The sequence below is a fragment of the Theobroma cacao genome, chromosome 4 (genome assembly GCF_053813885.1).
Source record: "Theobroma cacao isolate CCN51 chromosome 4, ASM5381388v1, whole genome shotgun sequence".
Classification (NCBI taxonomy): domain Eukaryota; kingdom Viridiplantae; phylum Streptophyta; class Magnoliopsida; order Malvales; family Malvaceae; genus Theobroma; species Theobroma cacao.
In genome coordinates, this window is record NC_142642.1 from 6,457,137 (window position 1) to 6,467,948 (window position 10,812).

Sequence of the window (10,812 nt, forward strand, 5' to 3'; positions counted from 1 at the left end):
TAAAAGGGTCTTCCAACAATTAGAAACAAGTTTTTAAAAGTGATAAAGAGATTTGAGTCACATAAGAGCTAAAAAACCATAAAATCTCTCTTGTACCTTGTTGCACCTAAACTGCCATTCTTTGCACTTGTATTATGCACTTAACCTTGTACTGTTTAGATCAACTTATGATCATAGGTACTTTCTTTTACTTCTCTTCTTGTATTCTTAGAGTGAGGGATTCACTCTAAGTGGTTGTTTCAAGCAAGGTTTGCTTAAAAGTGTTAAGTGTGAGACCCCAACCTCTATAGGCTTGTAACTAAGCATAGCTGTAATAATATGAGCCAAGGGTAGTTTCGTCATTTTCTCTAATAAGCTCCCAAAAGAAAGTTTTATGATATTTTAAGGTCTAAATAGGCATAAGACTGCATAAATGACGTGTAATGATGAGAACACGGAGAAAACTAGAAATGACAATAATTTTCACTGTAGGGGCAAAATGGTCATTTTTCACCTTGGATTAAAATTTTAAGTTTCATGAACCCGAGCATGTTTAGATCATTACGAATCTTGTCCCGGTGTTAAAGGAGTAAAAAGATTGCACAAAGGGTTGCATGAGAATAAGCTAACTAGTTAAGGGCATTTTCGTAGTTTTAAGGGAATGGATAAGTTTGGCCTATAAATACTTTCTTCTAGCAGCTTCTTCTCCCATTTTCTAGCAGCTTGTCTTCTTCTTCTTCTTCTCTTTCACGTTTCTTCAAAAGCTCCATGGAAGCTTGATATGTAGCTTGCAAAAGTTTCTCTCTCTAGCTCTAGTTTTCAAACTTTTGAGCCCTTTTGACTAGAACCCTTGTATTCTTTCACTCTCTCACTTCAAAACCCTTAATAAATCTTATTTCCATACTTTCTCTCACTAGTTGGGCATTCTAGAAAGAGAAAATAAGAATTACCTCATTGATTTAGAAGCTATTGAAAGGGAATTCAACTACAAAGAAACCCAAGGGTGAGTGATGAACTAAGCTTGATTTTAAGTTGTAGAAAATGGCTAGAAATTGGGATTATGAGTTGTTTATTTGTTGAGTATGTTAATTTATTTTATAGTGATTTAGATAGTGAACATAGATAGCCATTTAATGTGGTAATTGAAAGCTAGCTAAAAGATAGCTTTTAGGGTTCATAGTGTGTGAATTGACCTATTGCTTATGCTAATGTGATCCTAGGTTCTAATGAAGTCCCATCCTTCCAATTGGATCATTAGGGGAATTAGAGTCAGCTAAAGGCTCAATAATAAATCGGTGAGTGGACTGCCTATCAAAATTGTTTTGGGAATATGACTATTTTGAACAAAGTTTTTGAATGATTTTATACAACTTTTCTCAAAAATGAATGCCTTGGAAACAAGCTCTAGAGAAATGGTTTATGTTATGAAATGTGGTTATTATGGATTTCTATGTGGTTGTATTATGTTGATATACATATATGCTTGAATATAATGTTGTGTAATTATATTGACTCGGTTATGTGCGAGTAGGGAGTGCGCATAAGCCGAAGATGACCCGGTTATGTGCGAGTAGGGAGTGCGCATAACCCTGTGATGACCTAGCCATGTGCGAGTAGGGATTACGCATGAGTTGGTGATGATGATGATGGATGGTGTGTATGATGATGATGGGTATATACGTATACATATATATATATATGTAAATATGTGTGTTATAGGAAATTAATGAGTAATGGTATATGGTTGTAATGCATGTGAAAGTTGACATGTTAAACTGTGAAAGATTGTTATGCATTTCTTATTGGTTTTGAACATTTCAGCAGGGTTGTTTTCTTTAGGAGAAAGGGAAATTTTCATTTGATGCCCTATATCTCGCTGTAGCGAGAAACTCTCGGGTTTGAGAACCTTTACCAGAACTGGTTCTCGTTGTAGTTAGAATGAATTTCGCTGCAGCGAGATAGTCACTGTAGCTTCTCGCTGCAACGAAAAGGAATCTCGTTGCAGCGAGAAACTCTCTGTTTCTGGGTTTCAATTTCGCTGCAGCGAGATTCAATTTCGCTATAGCGAAAAACCTTCTGTTTTGGTCTCCTATCTTGTCTAATTGCTGCCCTATCTTTCACTTCTTTGCTACCATATCGGAGCATGGACTTCCAACATTAAGGATTAAATGAGTTAAGTTTAAAACGGGGAGGTTTAGTGAGAAACCCTTGTTCGGCTAATAACTAAATCCCAACGTCGCTGCAATGAAAATTCATTCTCGTTGCAGCTAAAATGCCTTTTTCGCTGCAGAGAAGATTCGTTGTCGTATTTGACTTGCTTGAGTAATATTGAAGCTTTCATTCTTCAAATGGTTCATTATGTATGGGTTCATGATTTTCAAATGATTAATCATTTAAGGGCTTGATGAAGGGTTTTTAATATGAATGGAACTAAATTGCATTGTTTTGAAACAAGTGCATCATGATTTTAAATTCTCCCTTGTTGTTGCCTGTTCCCTTCCTTGTTCACTCATTGGGTTTATACTCACTGTTTTCAACTTCATGTTTTTAGATCACGAGGCAGCCGGTAACTAGGACAAAGTGTCCTTGTAGACTTATATTCATCTTTTGGTAAGTGTCTCGGCATTTAGTAGCTTTACATTTGTTTGAGTCCTTCCGCTAGAAGTCAAGTATTATTTTGTTGTGTATAGACGAACCTAATGTAAATGTGAGACCTGAACCTCTATAGGCTTGTAACTAAGTATAGATGTAACAATATGAGCTAGGGGTAGTTTCGTCATTTTCTCTAATAAGCTTCCAGAAAAAAGTTTTATGATATTTTAAGGTATAAATGGGTTTAAGACTACATAAATGATGTGTGCTGATGAAAACACGAAGAAAACTAGAAGTTTCAACAATTTTCATAATAGGGGCAAAATGGTCATTTTTTACCTCGGGTTAAAATTTTAAGTTTTTATGAACCCGAGCATGTTTAGACCATTATGGATATTGTCCCAGTGTTAAAAGAGCAAAAATATTGCATAAAAGATTGGAGGAGAGTAAGTTAATTGGTGGAGGGGCATTTTCGTAAATTTAAAGGAAAGGATAAGATTGCCTATAAATTCCTTGAATTTCCACAGCTTCTTGAATTTTCTAGCAGTTGGTCTTCTTCTTCCCTTCTCCTCTCTCACGTTTCTTCAAACTCCATGGAAGCTTGACTTTCAAACTTCCACAACTTTCTCTCTCTAGCTCCAATTTTCATGCTTTTGGAGCACCCTTCCATAAACCCTTGTGCTATTTCATCTTCTCATTTCAAAAACCTTGAAATATCTTGTTTTCATACTTTCTCTCACTAGTTAGGCATTCTAGAGAGAGAAAAAAAGAATCATTCCACTGATTTGAAAGCTATTGGAAGATAATCCAACTACAAAGGAATCCTAGGGTGAGTGATGCACCAAGTTTGATTTTAGCTGTAAAAAATAGCTAGTAATTATGATTTATGAGTTATTTTATTGTTTGGTATGTTCATTACTTTTTAGTGATTAAGATAGTGAACATAGATAGCCATTTAAGTGGCAATTGAAAACTAGCTAAGAGATAGCTTTTAGAGTTCATAGTGTGTAAATTAATCTATTGTTTATGTTAATGTGATCCTAGGTTTTTAAGGAAGCACCATCATTCCAATTGGATCATTAGGGGAATTTGAGTCAACTAAAGGTTCTACAATCAATTGGTGAGTGGACTACCTTCAAAACTGATTTTGGGAATATGATGGATTTGACAAAGTGTTTGAATGATTTTATACAATTTTTCATGAAAATGAATGCCTTGGGAACAAGCTTTTGAGAAAAGAATTATGTTATGAAATGTGATTATTATGGATTTCTATGTGGCTGCATTATGTTGATATACATATATGCTTGAGTATAATGTTGTGTAATTATATTGACTCGACTATGTGCGAGTAGGGAGTGCGCATAAGCTGAGGATGACCCGGTTATGTGCGAGTAGGGAGTGCGCATAACCCGGTGATGACCCAACCATGTACGAGTAGGGAGTGCGCATGAGCTGGTGATGATGATGATGGGATGGTATGATGATGATGATGGGTATATATGTATATATATATGTGTAAATATGTGTGTTATAGAAAATTGATGGATAATGAGTTATGGTTGTAATGCATGTGAAACTTGACATATTAAACCTTGAGAAATTGTTATGTGTTTTCATGTTGGTTTGGACCTTTTGGCAGGGTGGTTTTTCCTTTGGGAGAAAGGTAAATTTTGCATTGATGCCCTGTATTTCGCTGCAGTGAAAAACTCTCTAATTTAGAGGGGTACACTAGCAGGAAACTCGTTCCAGTGAGGATGCATTTTCGTTGCAGCAAGAATGACACAATAGCTTCTCATTGCAGCAAAATGCATTCTCGTTGTAGAGAGAAACTTTTTGTTTTCTGGGTTACAATTTCGCTATAGCGAGATTGAATCTCGCTGCAGCGAGAAACATTCTATTTTGGTCTCTTATCTTGTCCAATTGCTACCCTATCTTTCACTTCTTTGCTACCATATCGGAGCATGGACTTCCAACATTAAGGATTAAATGAGTTAAGTTTAAAGTGAGGAGGTTTGGTGAGAAACCCTCGGCCAATTGAGAAACCCCCGTTCAGTTAATAACTAAATTCCAACGTCGCTGCAACGAAAATTTATTCTCGCTGCAGCTATGCTACACCGAGAATGCATTTTCGCTACAACGAAGATTCGTTGTCGTATTTGACTTACTTGTGCAATATTGAAGCTTTCATTCTTCGAATAGTTCGCTATGTATGGGCTCAAAATTTTCAAATGATTAATCATTTAGGGGCTTGATGAGGGGTTTTTAATAAGAATAGAAACAAATTGCATTGTTTTGAAAAAGAATGCATCATGATTTCATTAAAGATTCTTTATGTTATGCTTGTTCCCTTCCTTGTTCACTCACTGGGTTTATACTCACCATTTTCAAATTCATGTTTTCAGATCACGAGGCAGCCAGTAACTAGGACGCGATGTCCTTGTAGACCTGTGTCCATCTTTTGGTAGGTGTCTCAACATTCAGTAGCTGTACATTCATCCGAGTCCTTCCGCTGGAAGTCGAGTGTTATTTTGTTTTGTATAAACAAACTTAATGTAAATTATTAGAATACATGTTGTAGACATTGTATGTAAATTTTTAAGGAGTAATGCTAGTACGAGTTGGCAATGTATATCACTATTTGATTCAAAAGTATGAAATATGACTTAGCGATATTTGATGAATGATAAGTAGGATAAATCGATAGGCTTGCTTGGGCTTAATAGACTACGTTTATTGGGCCCTTGCGTTGGTCATGGCCCGAAAATTTAGGTCGTGATAGTAAATTATTAAGATACATGTTGTAAGCAATGTACACTTAATTGGTATGCCAGTATGAGTTGGCATTGTTTAATATTATTTTGATTCTAAGTTATGAAATATGACTTAGCAGTTTTTGATTGAATGATGAACATGACAGATTGATAGGCTTGCTTGGGCTTAGTTGACTATGTCCATTGGGCCCATGCACCGGTCATGGCCCGGATTTTGGGTCGTGACATTAAGGTTCTAACTTAGCCTTAAAAAGTTAGGTGTTGGGTTTTAGTTTAGCCAATGAAAAACTAGTGTAAAAGGTTTTGGCTGAGCCTGCTAAAAGCCATTGTAAAGCTTGGTGAAAGCTTGTGAATTTCACTAGTTCTTAGTGGATTTGTTGGGAAAATCCTTGGTTGGATAATCAAGGTAGTGGATGTAGGTCTTGGACCAAACCACTCTAAATTCTGCTATCTTTTTACTCTGTTTTTGTTTCATTTTCTTTTCTTCATTTGTCTCGCACTTGTCTAGACTTTAAGACAATATTTGAAAAAGCTAAATTGTGCTATTCACCCCCCCTCTAGCACATATTATTGGGACCAAGAAAAAATAGGTGATTTTCAACAGTTGAGAGAAGGGAGTTCAAATAGGTAACGAACTACAGTTTTTGAGTGAAAAGAAAAGGCTCTTCAATGAAAGAAATAAGAATAAAAATTGGATTTGATATTTCTTTACATTTCATTTCGTTAATCATGTCGGCTGTAAAACTAATGATGAACTAATTTTATTTTCTATGATTATGGGTTATTTCATTATCTAGTATGAATATTTTATTTTCCTTGCTTGGTGTTAATGGAAATTGCATGGTTTATTCAATTCTGTACATATTGCTTTTCACTGCTTGATCACCAGCTAACATGTATTAGGTTTCTAAATGGAACTCAACAAAGGGAGTTTAGAATAGACCATAGTTTTGAATAGCCTTTGTTCGATTCACTTCGAAGTTAGGTGATAGTTTCATGTTTAAGATAAACATATACTTAAATACCTTAGGTAGCCAATTAAAACACAAACCTAATGAACTTTTTCTAATTAATTTGCATAGACATATGGAATTAGCTTTGGAAGGATATGTGTGCATGATCTCGATAAAGACTTTCTAACACCCCGTATCCCCGTATAGTAGTCAACATAACCGTATCGATAAGACGAAGGGCTAATTGATGTGAAATATACATGCCGAAGAGCAGTGATGGGTGAAAGGAATATTTTAGAATAAAATATTTTGCAAGCAAGGAAATAACAATTAAACTAATAATATTTTTGTCAAGGATAAATTAGTGAGACAAAAGGGTGATTTGGAAGTGAATCAGGGCATAATAAGATATTTTGGGACTCGGGGAGACAAATGGAGAATTTTAAAATAAAATAATATTTTTTTAATAAAATTATATTAAAATATTAATATTTTATCTGATGTCGAGATTAGTCATGAAAGAGGATTATGCGGCTAATCTAAATGGGGGAGAAAAAGGACGAGAGAATTTTTAAGAAGAACAACGTAAGTGGGGCCTGCGTGTCTTTATTTAATAGAGCAAGAGCTGGGCAATATATATTTAAATATTATGGTGATATCGTGGTGAAGTGCAAATGATATATTTTAATTATATACATGTAAAGGAAGAAAGATAGGAAGAAATTGAAGTTAAAAGAAATGATTGAGGACCAAATTGTAAATGATGAAAAGTTTGTTGGGACAAATGGTAAATAAGGAAAAGTTGAGGACTTAAGTGTAATTATCACATTTGAAGTTAAATAGGAATTTACTAGCCAAGGGAAATTAGATTATGTGGAATGATGGAATTTGCATGCAAAAATTCACTATTACATGTAAATGATAGCATGCAAAAAGGAGGAAGTTAGTAGGGAACATGTGGGACCCCCACCATGTATAGTAAAAGGAAAAATTGTAAAAGTAAGACCAAATCTATTTTGTGTGAAATGGGATTGGTGCATTAGGTGGCTAAATAAGGAAATAAAGATGTGATGTGCATGTGACTTAAATAATTTAATGAAAGATTGAATAAATTATAAGGTAAAGTTGTGCATGAAATATGATTGGTGGAATAAGGTGGTCCAAGGAATAAAGAAATGAAGTAAGGAAGGATGAAAGAGTGAGGTGGTGGATGGAGAGAGAGTGTAGATAGATGTTCGACCAATGCACTATGAAGAAAATTGGTGCATGAAGCACCATTGGATGGAAAAATGGCGAAATGAAATTGAAAGGAAATTGGTGCATGCATTGTGATTGGTTTGAAAGTTGGCCAAATGGAATACAAAGAAAAGGAATGCATGCGTGGTGATTGGTCTAAATGAGTGGCAATGTAATAAAAATTAAAAGGTAAAAAAGACATGACAAATAAGTTTTGGTAAGAGTAAAGGTCGACCATTTAGAGAAAAAAAAAGAAAAAAAGAAAGAAATGAGAGGAAAGGCTCGGTTTTGCACAAAATCAAGAGGAACCGTGAGATTCCCTCCCTCATCTTGAAGATTTGTGTTGTTTCATTACCCAAGGAGCCTTCAATACTCAAGAGAGAAGGTGTAGAGTGTCAATGGAGGTATTAAGCTCGGTTTTGTGATTCAAGCAAGAAAAGGTAAGGATTTTTGTTTTTAGCTTGAGCAATCTTTGAAAATGAGTTGGTGACTAAAAGAAATGTCTTGTGGCAGCAAAGATCGGCTTCGTTGAAGGAGATTTGGTGACATGCAAGCCACCAAACCTGTGGGTGCATAGTAGATTTAAGGTAAAAGAAAAGTGGTAAGTTTAATACTATATTTTGAGGCCTACGGTTAGTTTAATATTGTGAGGAATAATTATGCAATTGTTGGCAGCTTGGTGAGTGCAACATTGGAAGAGCATTAAGGTTGCATGCAAGATTAAATTCACCACAAAGGTAAGGTATGCAATGTGTAGTGTTATTTTGATGTTATAGGTACGGTTAAAAGCAATAGTGATGGTTGAAAGCTCGAAAAAATGTAATGTGTGAATATGTGTTGTTGTGAAAGGCTTAAAAGGTTATGAATGTTGGTGTGCATGAATGAATATTGATGTTATGCTTGCTGGCAGCACGTAAATGTAAATTGTGGTGCATGTGAATTTAGAAAATGCTTGATGAAAGTATATTTATAATTGCTACCATATGTGAGGACATTGGTGTGGAATAATAATTGAACTCGATACATATCATTGGAAAAGATTAATATGTGCGCTACAGTTAAAAATAAGTTATCGGTACTTATAATCTAAAGAATTAAGCAAGTAAAGGATATGAAAAACCCTAGCAAAAACATGTCAAGATGTAAGTTAGTAGAATGAGGATTCAAGATTGAATGAGAAAGAGAAGTGGAAATGATATACACTAAATATATTGATGTTTGGATTGTTGTTAGGAAGTGCAAAAGTAAAGATAGTGTGCTGAGGTGGCGTGCCAGAGGAAGTGGCGAGTGACTGACAAATAGAAATAGTTAAAAACGCATCCGAGTCAATAGCGATGTAGTATCCCACTATCGTAAAGTGAGTAGGGGGTGTCCATTTTAAAATTTCCATAATTATGTGTATATATATATATACACGTGATGATTTACTTTAAATGCAAACTTGGGGAAAGCATGAGCTGGTAGAACCCTAGTTATTCTGTGGATGCATAAATGTTTGAAAATGCTTTGATTATGTGTGTGTGTATATATATATATATATATATATATATAAGCTACATATGTAAAGGATTTTAAAGCCAGGAAACAAGCTTTTCAATACGATTGTTATTCGAAATGTGCCTTATTGTTTGTATGATGTGCATTCATGAGTTAAATCACATATTCACCATGCCACTTTGATATTAAAGCCTCATGCAAAGGTTTATAATGTAAGTCTTATTAAAAGGGGGTTTTATCATGATACTGTGATCAGTACTTTGGAAATGGTTTTGAAATGATCTTTTGTAAAACCAACTTGATTTTTTTATGGTTTTAATTAAACCAGGAGATTTGAGAGTAGGCCAGATGTCACATTGGAAAAGTGTGATCCTTGTGCACAAGTGAGCTCTAGCTAGAGAACTTTTGCGTTATCGACAGGTTGTTAGACATGGTTGAGGCCATGGTCTGTGATATACGTGACAAGGCCTCGGATTGTTATATGTGGCTAGGCCACAAGTGATATTCACGGTTGCGACCACTTGATTTCTCCGATGTGGGCCAACATCGTCGAGACTACCATGGCATAAGGAAATCTAGTGGATCGAGGCTCCCAGATGTTATTACGTGGTAAAGGGACCGCGAGTTTTATTTCTATTTCCTACTCGAGAGTGGCATCTCTTTGGATTTTCAAACTTGTATTTCTACGCATGGTGAAAAACTATAAGATTTTCCATAACTCCCCTTTTTATACTACGATGTTAGATTTACCTCCTTGCATACGAGGCGATTTGTGAATTTGCGTATAAACTTGAATGATATTTGATTTCACGAAAGCTTGCATGATTCTACTGATTTGATTTAAGTAAGGATGTCAAGTGATTTCAATAGTAGAAATCTTTACTTACACTGGTTTTACTATAATACTCAAAATGATTATTTTGCATTACAACTTTTGGATTTAAATGTAAGGCACAAAGACCCCATTTGATTTTAAATTGTTCATACATATTCAAATGTTTTAATGTTCAAACTTATCTAACTTTCACTTGTTTCCCATTTACACCATACTCACGGAGTTGCTGATCACTGAGTCTGTAAGACTCACCCCCTTATTTCCTTTTACAGATAAATAGTCCACTCAAGTGTACTATTCAGCACACTGAGACTTACTGCAATGTAGGTAATGTCATCTCTTAGACTTCTATTTCGAGTCACTCTGCTATTAGAAGTTGAGTCTTTGTATTTCGTTTATTAGTATGCAATGGATATTGGTTTTGATATAAATACTAAATTGGAGATTGTAGACTTTAAGGTATATGCTCATGATTATATGACTTAAAGGTCAAATTGATTCATTGTGTCTATTGTTCGATTCAAGTCACAAGAGCATATGGTTTAAAGTGATAACATGATTGGGTAAACAAGTGTGATGAACTAACGAGAATTTCTATTAAGGCTTGTTCGAGACTTGGCGGGTCTCTCCCGGAGGTCTCAGACGCCAGTTGCGACCGAGGAGGGGTCGTTACAGACTTGTACATAATATGGATTCTAGGTTAGCCTTGTATTCCATTAATCTAAGTTAAAAAGAATGATTTTATTTAGATAAAGTTTTGAAAAACACCATAATCCTAAGTTTTGAGTAAATATTTCTCTTATTAATATTTTGATTCTTCTTTAATTATTTAGTTAATTAATTAATTTAGTTTAATTAATCATTTGAAAGCAAGTGCTTGGATAAGATTACTTTGTAATAAATTTACTTCTTAATAAGAATTGGTACTAATCTCTGTGTGAAACGA